The sequence below is a fragment of the Taudactylus pleione genome, unplaced genomic scaffold (genome assembly GCF_031769625.1).
Source record: "Taudactylus pleione unplaced genomic scaffold, aTauple2 ptg000400l, whole genome shotgun sequence".
NCBI classification, from domain to species: Eukaryota; Metazoa; Chordata; class Amphibia; order Anura; family Myobatrachidae; genus Taudactylus; species Taudactylus pleione.
Window position 1 is genome coordinate 4085083 of NW_028284802.1, and position 14066 is coordinate 4099148.

The 14066-nt window shown below is 42.5% G+C and overlaps 7 pseudogenes; all 7 read left to right on the top strand.

Annotated features, from left to right (window-relative positions):
• Positions 1 to 408: 408 nt before the first annotated feature.
• Positions 409 to 522, top strand: LOC148506565 (5S ribosomal RNA; annotated as a pseudogene).
• Positions 523 to 1681: 1159 nt separating this feature from the next.
• Positions 1682 to 1800, top strand: LOC148506566 (5S ribosomal RNA; annotated as a pseudogene).
• A 1414-nt stretch (positions 1801 to 3214) lies between these two features.
• On the top strand, positions 3215 to 3333 carry LOC148506567 (5S ribosomal RNA; annotated as a pseudogene).
• Positions 3334 to 4754: 1421 nt separating this feature from the next.
• On the top strand, positions 4755 to 4868 carry LOC148506568 (5S ribosomal RNA; annotated as a pseudogene).
• A 1163-nt stretch (positions 4869 to 6031) lies between these two features.
• On the top strand, positions 6032 to 6150 carry LOC148506569 (5S ribosomal RNA; annotated as a pseudogene).
• Positions 6151 to 7568: 1418 nt separating this feature from the next.
• On the top strand, positions 7569 to 7687 carry LOC148506570 (5S ribosomal RNA; annotated as a pseudogene).
• Positions 7688 to 9108: 1421 nt separating this feature from the next.
• Positions 9109 to 9222, top strand: LOC148506571 (5S ribosomal RNA; annotated as a pseudogene).
• The last annotated feature ends 4844 nt before the right edge of the window (positions 9223 to 14066 follow it).

A 14066-nucleotide genomic window follows, 5' to 3' on the forward strand; every position in this document is an offset into this window, starting at 1 on the left:
CTTCTGTTTGCCGTCTGAGCCCATTCTCTTTGTAAGGCAACTTGTAGCAGGCCGGACTTCGCCACGATGCTCGCTGCTGCTGGTGTCCTGACCATGGCTGTAACAAGCAAGCCATCCGTTACAGTTGGGAGCTCACAGAGAGCTGCCGTGAACTCTGAAACAATAAGCATTTATGTGCAGTGAATCTTTGTGTTCACCTATTGCTTTTCCACACTGGACATGCCCAATCTTGTTTTGTAAGCTATGCAGTGTTGGGCCTGGTTAGCGTTAGACCACCTGGGAATCCCAGGTGTTGTAGGTAATTTTATGCTACTATAATGTTCTTTTCTATTACTATTTACATTTATTATATTAACTTGATAATTACTGGTGGTGAGTAGTAAAAGAGGTGTAAGAAGAAGATTGATCACCTACGGCCATACCACACTGGACATTACCAATCTCATCTTGTAAGCTATGCAGTGTCGGGCTTGGTTAGTACTTGGATGGGAGACCACCTGGGAATACCAGGTGCTGTAGGTGATTTTATACTGCCATAACAGTCGCCTCTGACTATTTACATTTATTTTATTAACTCTTTAATGAACTGACAAGCGGTAAGAAGTAAGATCTAAATTAAAAATTGTTCCTCCCCTACAGCCACACCACACTGGACATGCCCAATCTCGTCGGATCTTGGAAGCTATGCTGTGTTGGACCTGGTTGCTACTTGTTACCTGACAGTACTTCAAAGGTTAGTAGCAATTATGTAGTTGGCAAAAGCAATGGTATATTAATCCGATATATCGTCTTATCCTCTGCAGTGCGTATCTAATTGAGTCCCCTTGTCTTGTATAGATATTAGTTTGTTAGGAGCAGCACATAGCAAATTAAGTTAAAAGCGTATGTAGCAAGCATGTATATGAGTAACGTTTCTTAGTAAGTTACCACATCTACTTTACTTGATCTCCGGTGTTTGAGCGTGGCCACGCTAGCATAAATGTTTGTTGTTCCAGAGATCATGTTTGCTGTATTAGAAATGCTGTCACTGTATGTGAAGAGGTTAAGAGGCTCCCAAGTGTAACGAGCAGCTTGTTGCTTGTTCCAGCTACGGTCAGCGCACCTGCAGCTAAGAGCGTTTGGGTGGAAGTCTGTGGTGCTCCGAGCTGCCCTACACGAGAATAGGGTCTCAAAGGGCATACAGAAGGGCTGTGGAGGTAGACGAGCTTGAATAGAAACGGCGGGATGGGACGTCACATCCTGCTGTCTTGTGTCCTATCTCGCCTGCCACCACAGCCCTTCTGTTTGCCGTCTGAGCCCATTCTCTTTGTAAGGCAACTTGTAGCAGGCTGGACTTCGCCACGATGCTCGCTGCTGCTGGTGTCCTGACCATGGCTGTAACAAGCAAGCCATCCGTTACAGTTGGGAGCTCACAGAGCGCAGCCGTGAACTCTGAAACAATAAGCATTTATGTGCAGTGAATCTTTATGTTGGGTTCACCTACAGCCATAACCACACTGGACATGCCCAAGCTATGCAGTGTCGGGCTGGTTAGTACTTGGATGGGAGACCACCTGGGAATACCAGGTGTTGTAGGTAATTATATTCTATAATATTTTTTTCTATGACTATTTACATGGTTTATAGTTAATGAATTTACTGGTGTTAAGTAGTAAAAGAGGTCTATGAATAAGTTTTGATCACCTACGGCCATACTACACTGGACACGCCCAATCTCGTCTGATCTTGGAAGCTAAGCAGTGTTGAGCCTGGTTAGTAGTTTTGTGGGAGACCACCGTGGAATACCAGGTACTGTAGGTGATGTTATACTGCCATAACAGTCTATTCTATGACTTTTTACATTCATTATATTACCACCAGTAATGTATTTAATAAGCTTAGAAGTATGGGTTCTAAGAGAATTTGTTGCTCACCTACAGCCACAGTAATAACAATTATATAAAAAAAAAGGGATGGTCGCAGAAACGCCTTTCCCTTGGCGCTATGTATTTAGTTTGTATTTGAAAGAGCGTACCCAGTTGCAAGTGCACAAAGCTTGCAAGGCCTTGAAAAATAAATACAGAACACAACATAAAGAATCACTGCGCTATAGTTCTCAAGGATATAAATATAATATATGAATAAATATATATGTAGTTCCTTTTAATATAGTAGAAACTTGGGCCTATATATTTTTTACTTGATCAATGTAAATCCTAAAAATATTTAAAACGTGTACATAATATTCCACAGATGTTAAATATTATAAAATAATGTAACATTGTCAAAAGTTAGTAGCAATTATGTAGTTGGCAAAAGCAATGGTTTGTTAATCCGATATATCATCTTATCCTCTGCAGTGCGTATCTAATTGAGTTCCCTTGTCTTGTATAGATACTAGTTTGTTAGGAGCAGCACATAGCAAATGAAGTTAAAAGCGTATGTAGCAAGCATGTATATGAGTAACTTTTCTTAGTAAGTTATCACATATACTTTACTTGATCTCCGGTGTTTGAGCGTGGCCACGCTAGCATAAATGCTTGTTGTTCCAGAGATCATGTTTGCTGTACTAGAGATGCTGTCACTGAATGTGAAGAGGTTAAGCGGCTCCCAAGTGTAACGAGCAGCTTGCTTGTTCCAGCTATGGTCAGCGCACCTGCAGCTAAGAGCGTTGGGGTGGAAGTCTGTGGTGCTCCGAGCTGCCCTACACGAAAATAAGGTCTCAAAGGGCATACAGAAGGGCTGTGGAGGTAGACGAGCTTGAATACAAACGGCGGGATGGGACGTCACATCCTGCTGTCTTGTGTCCTATCTCGCCTACCACCACAGCCCTTCTGTTTGCCGTCTGAGCCCATTCTCTTTGTAAGGCAACTTGTAGCAGGCCGGACTTCGCCACGATGCTCGCTGCTGCTGGTGTCCTGACCATGGCTGTAACAAGCAAGCCATCCGTTACAGTTGGGAGCTCACAGAGCGCAGCCGTGAACTCTGAAACAATAAGCATTTATGTGCAGTGAATCTTTATGTTGGGTTCACCTACAGCCATAACCACACTGGACATGCCCAAGCTATGCAGTGTCGGGCTGGTTAGTATTTGGATGGGAGACCACCTGGGAATACCAGGTGTTGTAGGTAATTATATTCTATAATATTTTTTTCTATGACTATTTACATGGTTTATAGTTAATGAATTTACTGGTGGTAAGTAGTAAAAGAGGTCTATGAATAAGTTTTGATCACCTACGGCCATACTACACTGGACACGCCCAATCTCGTCTGATCTTGGAAGCTAAGCAGTGTTGAGCCTGGTTAGTAGTTTTGTGGGAGACCACCGTGGAATACCAGGTACTGTAGGTGATGTTATACTGCCATAACAGTCTATTCTATGACTTTTTACATTCATTATCTTACCACCAGTAATGTATTTAATAAGCTTAGAAGTATGGGTTCTAAGAGAATTTGTTGCTCACCTACAGCCACGGTAATAACAATTATATTAAAAAATGGGGAGGGTCGCAGAAACGCCTTTCCCTTGGCGCTATGTATTTAGTTTGTATTTGAAAGAGCGTACCCAGTTGCAAGTGCACAAAGCTTGCAAGGCCTTGAAAAATAAATACAGAACACAACATAAAGAATCACTGCGCTATAGTTCTCAAGGATATAAATATAATATATGAATAAATATATATGTAGTTCCTTTTAATATAGTAGAAACTTGGGCCTATATATTTTTTACTTGATCAATGTAAATCCTAAAAATATTTATAACGTGTACATAATATTCCACAGATGTTAAATATTATAAAATAATGTAACATTGTCAAAAGTTAGTAGCAATTATGTAGTTGGCAAAAGCAATGGTTTGTTAATCCGATATATCGTCTTATCCTCTGCAGTGCGTATCTAATTGAGTCCCCTTGTCTTGTATAGATATTAGTTTGTTAGGAGCAGCACATAGCAAATGAAGTTAAAAGCGTATGTAGCAAGCATGTATATGAGTAACTTTTCTTAGTAAGTTACCACATATACTTTACTTGATCTCCGGTGTTTGAGCGTGGCCACGCTAGCATAAATGCTTGTTGTTCCAGAGATCATGTTTGCTGTATTAGAAATGCTGTCACTGTATGTGAAGAGGTTAAGCGGCTCCCAAGTGTAACGAGCAGCTTGTTGCTTGTTCCAGCTACGGTCAGCGCACCTGCAGCTAAGAGTGTTGGGGTGGAAGTCTGTGGTGCTCCGAGCTGCCCTACACGAGAATAGGGTCTCAAAGGGCATACAGAAGGGCCGTGGAGGTAGACGAGCTTGAATAGAAATGGCGGGATGGGACGTCACATCCTGCTGTCTTGTGTCCTATCTCGCCTGCCACCACAGCCCTTCTGTTTGCCGTCTGAGCCCATTCTCTTTGTAAGGCAACTTGTAGCAGGCCGGACTTCGCCACGATGCTCGCTGCTGCTGGTGTCCTGACCATGGCTGTAACAAGCAAGCCATCCGTTACAGTTGGGAGCTCACAGAGAGCTGCCGTGAACTCTGAAACAATAAGCATTTATGTGCAGTGAATCTTTGTGTTCACCTATTGCTTTTCTACACTGGACATGCCCAATCTTGTTTTGTAAGCTATGCAGTGTTGGGCCTGGTTAGCGTTAGACCACCTGGGAATCCCAGGTGTTGTAGGTAATTTTATGCTACTATAATGTTCTTTTCTATTACTATTTACATTTATTATATTAACTTGATAATTACTGGTGGTGAGTAGTAAAAGAGGTGTAAGAAGAAGATTGATCACCTACGGCCATACCACACTGGACATTACCAATCTCATCTTGTAAGCTATGCAGTGTCGGGCTTGGTTAGTACTTGGATGGGAGACCACCTGGGAATACCAGGTGCTGTAGGTGATTTTATACTGCCATAACAGTCGCCTCTGACTATTTACACTTATTTTATTAACTCTTTAATGAACTGACAAGCGGTAAGAAGTAAGATCTAAATTAAAAATTGTTCCTCCCCTACAGCCACACCACACTGGACATGCCCAATCTCGTCGGATCTTGGAAGCTATGCTGTGTTGGACCTGGTTACTACTTGTTACCTGACAGTACTTCAAAGGTTAGTAGCAATTATGTAGTTGGCAAAAGCAATGGTATATTAATCGGATATATCGTCTTATCCTCTGCAGTGCGTATCTAATTGAGTCCCCTTGTCTTGTATAGATATTAGTTTGTTAGGAGCAGCACATAGCAAATTAAGTTAAAAGCGTATGTAGCAAGCATGTATATGAGTAACGTTTCTTAGTAAGTTACCACATCTACTTTACTTGATCTCCGGTGTTTGAGCGTGGCCACGCTAGCATAAATGCTTGTTGTTCCAGAGATCATGTTTGCTGTATTAGAAATGCTGTCACTGTATGTGAAGAGGTTAAGAGGCTCCCAAGTGTAACGAGCAGCTTGTTGCTTGTTCCAGCTACGGTCAGTGCACCTGCAGCTAAGAGCGTTTGGGTGGAAGTCTGTGGTGCTCCGAGCTGCCCTACACGAGAATAGGGTCTCAAAGGGCATACAGAAGGGCTGTGGAGGTAGACGAGCTTGAATAGAAACGGCGGGATGGGACGTCACATCCTGCTGTCTTGTGTCCTATCTCGCCTGCCACCACAGCCCTTCTGTTTGCCGTCTGAGCCCATTCTCTTTGTAAGGCAACTTGTAGCAGGCTGGACTTCGCCACGATGCTCGCTGCTGCTGGTGTCCTGACCATGGCTGTAACAAGCAAGCCATCCGTTACAGTTGGGAGCTCACAGAGCGCAGCCGTGAACTTCATCTGAAACAATAAGCATTTATGTGCAGTGAATCTTTATGTTGGGTTCACCTACAGCCATAACCACACTGGACATGCCCAAGCTATGCAGTGTCGGGCTGGTTAGTACTTGGATGGGAGACCACCTGGGAATACCAGGTGTTGTAGGTAATTATATTCTATAATATTTTTTTCTATGACTATTTACATGGTTTATAGTTAATGAATTTACTGGTGGTAAGTAGTAAAAGAGGTCTATGAATAAGTTTTGATCACCTACGGCCATACTACACTGGACACGCCCAATCTCGTCTGATCTTGGAAGCTAAGCAGTGTTGAGCCTGGTTAGTAGTTTTGTGGGAGACCACCGTGGAATACCAGGTACTGTAGGTGATGTTATACTGCCATAACAGTCTATTCTATGACTTTTTACATTCATTATATTACCACCAGTAATGTATTTAATAAGCTTAGAAGTATGGGTTCTAAGAGAATTTGTTGCTCACCTACAGCCACAGTAATAACAATTATATAAAAAAAAAGGGATGGTCGCAGAAACGCCTTTCCCTTGGCGCTATGTATTTAGTTTGTATTTGAAAGAGCGTACCCAGTTGCAAGTGCACAAAGCTTGCAAGGCCTTGAAAAATAAATACAGGACACAACATAAAGAATCACTGCGCTATAGTTCTCAAGGATCTAAATATTATAATATATGAATAAATATATGTAGTTCCTTTTAATATAGTAGAAACTTGGGCATATATATTTTTTACTTGATCAATGTAAATCCTAAAAATATTTAAAACTGGTTCATAATATTCCACAGATGTTAAATATTATAAAATAATGTAACATTGTCAAAAGTTAGTAGCAATTATGTAGTTGGCAAAAGCAATGGTTTGTTAATCCGATATATCGTCTTATCCTCTGCAGTGCGTATCTAATTGAGTCCCCTTGTCTTGTATAGATACTAGTTTGTTAGGAGCAGCACATAGCAAATGAAGTTAAAAGCGTATGTAGCAAGCATGTATATGAGTAACGTTTCTTAGTAAGTTACCACATGTACTTTACTTGATCTCCGGTGTTTGAGCGTGGCCACGCTAGCATAAATGCTTGTTGTTCCAGAGATCATGTTTGCTGTATTAGAAATGCTGTCACTGTATGTGAAGAGGTTAAGAGGCTCCCAAGTGTAACGAGCAGCTTGTTGCTTGTTCCAGCTATGGTCAGCGCACCTGCAGCTAAGAGCGTTGGGGTGGAAGTCTGTGGTGCTCCGAGCTGCCCTACTCGAGAATAGGGTCTCAAAGGGCATACAGAAGGGCTGTGGAGGTAGACGAGCTTGAATAGAAACGGCGGGATGGGACGTCACATCCTGCTGTCTTGTATCCTATCTCGCCTGCCACCACAGCCCTTCTGTTTGCCGTCTGAGCCCATTCTCTTTGTAAGGCAACTTGTAGCAGGCCGGACTTCGCCACGATGCTCGCTGCTGCTGGTGTCCTGACCATGGCTGTAACAAGCAAGCCATCCGTTACAGTTGGGAGCTCACAGAGCGCAGCCGTGAACTCTGAAACAATAAGCATTTATGTGCAGTGAATCTTTATGTTGGGTTCACCTACAGCCATAACCACACTGGACATGCCCAAGCTATGCAGTGTCGGGCTGGTTAGTACTTGGATGGGAGACCACCTGGGAATACCAGGTGTTGTAGGTAATTATATTCTATAATATTTTTTTCTATGACTATTTACATGGTTTATAGTTAATGAATTTACTGGTGGTAAGTAGTAAAAGAGGTCTATGAATAAGTTTTGATCACCTACGGCCATACTACACTGGACACGCCCAATCTCGTCTGATCTTGGAAGCTAAGCAGTGTTGAGCCTGGTTAGTAGTTTTGTGGGAGACCACCGTGGAATACCAGGTACTGTAGGTGATGTTATACTGCCATAACAGTCTATTCTATGACTTTTTACATTCATTATCTTACCACCAGTAATGTATTTAATAAGCTTAGAAGTATGGGTTCTAAGAGAATTTGTTGCTCACCTACAGCCACGGTAATAACAATTATATTAAAAAATGGGGAGGGTCGCAGAAACGCCTTTCCCTTGGCGCTATGTATTTAGTTTGTATTTGAAAGAGCGTACCCAGTTGCAAGTGCACAAAGCTTGCAAGGCCTTGAAAAATAAATACAGAACACAACATAAAGAATCACTGCGCTATAGTTCTCAAGGATATAAATATAATATATGAATAAATATATATGTAGTTCCTTTTAATATAGTAGAAACTTGGGCCTATATATTTTTTACTTGATCAATGTAAATCCTAAAAATATTTATAACGTGTACATAATATTCCACAGATGTTAAATATTATAAAATAATGTAACATTGTGAAAAGTTAGTAGCAATTATGTAGTTGGCAAAAGCAATGGTTTGTTAATCCGATATATCATCTTATCCTCTGCAGTGTGTATCTAATTGAGTTCCCTTGTCTTGTATAGATATTAGTTTGTTAGGAGCAGCACATAGCAAATGAAGTTAAAAGCGTATGTAGCAAGCATGTATATGAGTAACTTTTCTTAGTAAGTTACCACATGTACTTTACTTGATCTCCGGTGTTTGAGCGTGGCCACGCTAGCATAAATGCTTGTTTTTCCAGAGATCATGTTTGCTGTATTAGAAATGCTGTCACTGTATGTGAAGAGGTTAAGCGGCTCCTAAGTGTAACGAGCAGCTTGTTGCTTGTTCCAGCTATGGTCAGCGCACCTGCAGCTAAGAGCGTTGGGGTGGAAGTCTGTGGTGCTCCGAGCTGCCCTACTCGAGAATAGGGTCTCAAAGGGCATACAGAAGGGCTGTGGAGGTAGACGAGCTTGAATAGAAATGGCGGGATGGGATGTCACATCCTGCTGTCTTGTATCCTATCTCGCCTGCCACCACAGCCCTTCTGTTTGCCGTCTGAGCCCATTCTCTTTGTAAGGCAACTTGTAGCAGGCCGGACTTCGCCGCGATGCACGCTGCTGCTGGTGTCCTGACCATGGCTGTAACAAGCAAGCCATCCGTTACAGTTGGGAGCTCACAGAGCGCAGCCGTGAACTCTGAAACAATAAGCATTTATGTGCAGTGAATCTTTGTGTTCACCTATTGCTTTTCCACACTGGACATGCCCAATCTTGTTTTGTAAGCTATGCAGTGTTGGGCCTGGTTAGCGTTAGACCACCTGGGAATCCCAGGTGTTGTAGGTAATTTTATGCTACTATAATGTTCTTTTCTATTACTATTTACATTTATTATATTAACTTGATAATTACTGGTGGTGAGTAGTAAAAGAGGTCTAAGAAGAAGATTGATCACCTACGGCCATACCACACTGGACATTACCAATCTCATCTTGTAAGCTATGCAGTGTCGGGCTTGGTTAGTACTTGGATGGGAGACCACCTGGGAATACCAGGTGCTGTAGGTGATTTTATACTGCCATAACAGTCGCCTCTGACTATTTACATTTATTTTATTAACTCTTTAATGAACTGACAAGCGGTAAGAAGTAAGATCTAAATTAAAAATTGTTCCTCCCCTACAGCCACACCACACTGGACATGCCCAATCTCGTCGGATCTTGGAAGCTATGCTGTGTTGGACCTGGTTACTACTTGTTACCTGACAGTACTTCAGAGGTTAGTAGCAATTATGTAGTTGGCAAAAACAATGGTATTTTAATCCGATATATCGTCTTATCCTCTGCTGTGCGTATCTAATTGAGTCCTCATCTTGTATAGATATTAGTTTGTTAGGAGCAGCACATAGCAAATTAAGTTAAAAGCGTACGTAGCAAGCATGTATACGAGTAACTTTTCTTAGTAAGTTACCACATCTACTTTACTTGATCTCCGGTGTTTGAGCGTGGCCACGCTAGCATAAATACTTGTTGTTCCATATATTACGTTTGCTGTATTAGAAAAGATGTCACTGTATGTGAAGAGGTTGAACGGCTCTGTGTGCTCCCAAGTGTAACGAGCAGTTTGCTTGTTTCAGCTACACCTGCAGCTAAGAGCGTTGGGGTGGAAGTCTGGGGTGCTCTGAGAATGCTTTGCATTTCGGAACTTGTTACATCTGTCAGCATCGCATACTCTATAGAAACCCAGATATCTGCTGCTAATCCTTTATGATTCTTTAGGGGATCTTTGAATGATAAATGGGCCCCTTTATGTTTAGTGTGCATTGTACGATTGTTTCAGCATTTCACATATAAACTGTTAATTTCGATTATTGGTGCTGTAGGTCAAGAACGAAAATCTTTGCTTCAGTCTCCCTATAATGAGCAGTGTGTTTGCATTCTTGATGATCTGCCCATATTTACTATGCGTTTTACTGATTAACTCATCATCCTTATGGGCGTACATATGCAAATTCAATGTGAATGAGTATAGACTACGTGTAAATATACAGTAGAGCACCATATAGGAATCTGAGTTATGTAATTTTTTATTTTTAAAACCACTAATTTGTCTCCGCCTTTACCATCACCAGGGCCCACGTGGCTCAAAAGTCCATTTTAGAGGGGCTACACCAGAGATAAAGTACCTCAATGTTTACTACAGTATACATTAATGTACTACTTATAGTTCATTGTGGATGTGAAGATTATAGAATATATTCAACAGCTCTGTATATTAGTGTTGTAATCCTTTTTTTATTTTTTATTTTTTTCCTCTTCCTCCCCACAGAACAAGTTCTTCAAATAGCCCTCTTTCAGTTTTCGGTTCACGTATTGACTGTTTTTCTATATTTTGTTGCTTTTTAAAATAAAGACTTTTTTTTTCTACACCGTTTTTTGTCTTTCAATTTAACAGTATACAGTAGAAAAAAATATTGTAAAGTAACTTATTTTACAAATTTGGAAAGAAAAACTCCGCACAAACACAGCTTGGGTGTAATGACGACAAATGTAGGGGATGCAGCTGCTATGGGGTCCAGAGCTGATGTGGGCCCATCTTCCAGGTCAAACGTGTATATATATATATATATATATATATATATATATATATATACACATATATACACATTTTTCACTATTGGGTGGTACATAGGGACCCTTACAAATCTTTTAGTATAGGGCCTCAATGTACTGTGCCTATTGTAGTTACACGCCTGGCTGAAGGTTTAAAAAATTTGCACTCTTAAAGGAACTGGACAATGTTCTACATATAGTAGGATAGTGCTGTAAAGGGTGTGCTGTAGATACTGTAAGCTTTTTAAAAATCAAATAGTGATGCTCTTAATCAAACAGGGATCTAGAGTGAATTCACAGCAGCTGACATACAGAGGAGACTGCCACAAAACCTCTCTCAAAAGGCACAATGATAATATAAGTGTCTGCGCTTGGGATCACTAAAGCAAAAAAAAGCAGAATAGAGCAATACGTTAACCAAATGTTTAATAATGAATTACACATAAAGAAAGAACGGCGGTTTCTGAATATTAAATGAACAATCAGCAGGTGCAAATAATCATCAGTACACACACAAGAAATGGATATATATCAATCCTGAAATGAAGTTTAAGAAAGGTCAAAATACATAAGATAGAGTCCTGCTTAGCAGAAAAAAGATGCTTGTGAGTCCTGATTGTAAAAGATTGTCACAATTGGCATGAGCATGGTGATATAGATGCTTTCCTGTTTCCAGAGGGAAAGCCAGGAAGAAAAGGGTATTCCTAAGCACAATAGACTCACCGCTCCCCGTCTGCTAAACAGTGGTAATCCCGGATATCCCTGGAGGCTTGTATGGTGTTAGTGGTAGTGTGGATGCAGTGTGCCTCTTGTGAGAACCAAGATTGTTACACTGCGTGGGGGAAATAGTGAATCTTCTGTGTTGAGCTGGAGAACACTGGTACAGTGCAGTCTCCCTCCGGCAAAGGCACATGCAGCGGGGATGCCGATTACAACAGGCAGGTCTGCCGCTCACCGTGGATGCAACCCACAGGGGGTCTATTCTATTCTGTTTGAAGTTTCACAGGAACAAATGCAGGTCTCAGAGCTCTCCTTTGCACAGGTGTCTGAGCTCTCTCAACGCGTTTCTCCCCTCTCACAGGGGTTTTATCAAAAGGCTGAGAGGGTGAGCTTTATTGTCCACAGACGCAATATGTATATGAAAGCTGTACTGTAGCTGTTAGTGTTGGTGCAAATAACGGGTCTAGTTGTCTGAAGAAACCAAGAACAGATGATTGGAGTCCAGGGGCAGAGAGACCAAGGAGGATGTGTGGCACGTGTGCAAGTACAGTAGATGAGAGCACGAGTGAGGAAGGCCCTGCTCATGGAGCTTACAGTCTAAAGGGAAGCGCAATATACTGTATAAGGAGTGAGCCAGTGTACAGTAAAGGGAGCTAAGGGCAGAAAGCAGGAGTGAGTATTGACTGGTGACGGTGAAGTGGTGGACAGATATGCTTTTATGGACAGGTGGGCTTTTTGGCGCCTGCTTGAAGCAATGCAGGTTGGGGGGATAGTCTGATGGAACGAGGGAGATTGTTCCAATGGTGTGGGCAGCTCGGGGGACATACAGTAACATGTCTACTCTTTACTGCCTACTTTACTGACAGTACAATATGTCAGTCTTTCATACTCTGTACTCAGGCTTCCTAACATTTCATATATCACAACGTGTGGATCTTTGAGTTCTAGTGAGACTAAAATACTGTACACCACTAGTTCTGAAACTCGGTCCTCAGGACCCCAAACGGTGCATGTTTTCCAGGTCTCCTCACAGAATCACAGGTGAACTAATTAGCTCCAACTGTGGATCTTCTAAAAAATCTGAGTAATGACTATACCTGTGCACCTGCTAGGTGACCTGGAAAACGTGACTTATGTGGGGTCCTGAGGCCCGTGTTTGAGAACCACTGCTTTACACAATAGCAACAGCTTGCAAATCTGGAAAATGAGAACTGTTAGGGCTACTTTGCACACCACGGTTTTGTCCGTCAGGCAAAAAAAAAAAACACTTATTTTTTACCAAGAAGTGGAAGTAACACATAAATTAAGTTGCCGTGTTATAGCTGTGATAACCACTTAGACAGCTGCCATTCACTGTTTCAGTGTTAAAGTTTGATTAGAGATACCAACGCTCGGCACTAAACCGTGTGAATGGGACTGATCCACAGGGAAAATAGTCAGGTTTTTCTTCCTCCATTAGAGGGCATAGTGATGATTCTGAGTATAGCCTGGAGAGTAGAGTCTGGGCACAAAACTGTTCATGAAATGTGCAAACAAGCTCAGGCTCCTCTCCTCTATACACCGGCCCCAGCCACTGGAACCTCAGTTTTTAGTTTGGTGCCAAGGCAGGAGCAGGGCACCATTTTCAGGGGGCGGATGTTTTTATGTCTTCCTATATTTTACTTTTAGTTTTATAGTGTTTACTACAAAGAGTGGGCAGTGTAAGGTGTCCTATAGCCGGTGGCCACAGCACTGGCTTACACCGCCGGAGCAGGAGACCTCCGGCGAAGCTGACAGTGGAGGCTCCTGGTCTGACCGCACTGCCCACTAGACCACCAGGGAATATTACATGGGCAGGGGTCTGCTTGATGGTAGTGGCAGCCATTTCCCTGGGGTTCTATCAGCCGGGGGAGATCGGTGCTTTCCTGTAGCCCTTCCCCCAACCCTGGTGCGCACTGTCCCTCAGTGGCCAGCAAGCCCCAGGCAGATTTGCTCCTCACTGAGCGGGCATTTTACCACAATGCTTGCCTCTGTGCTGGACAGAGAAGTGGGCTCCAGTCTCCTTTCATACCATGCTCCCAGCAGCTAGCTAGTTAAATTGTTCCTTCCTGCTACTTGTGGCCGGCTTGTTGAGCTTCATTAGCCCATATTCTGCATTCAGCTGTGTGTTTTTTTTTATTTTTAATAAGTGTACCTTGCCTGTGTCCTTGTACCTGCTGTGGTTACTGGTCACTGGAACATCCTTGGCATCCTTGCGCCCTCATGTATTATTGGTGTGTGGAGGTTCTATTTCAGGGTCCATAGGGGGTCCACAGGGTTGATCTTGGGGGGTTTAGCTGGATCTGGATCCACATGCACCACACAGTTAAAGCTTTTGGTGCTCCCAGGATGGCTCTATACCCCGCACCCGAGCCACAGGCACCTCAGTTTTAGTTGGTGCCCGGCCAGAGTCGGGTCCCCCTTAGTGTGGGGGGGGCTGCTTAGCAGCCCCTAAGCCTATGTTTAGAGTTTTTTTAACTTTAATTTTCTCCTTCATCCACTAGGGGACACTGGAGTTCAAGACAGTGGGATATAGATGGTGGTAGAGTAGAGCCTGGCAC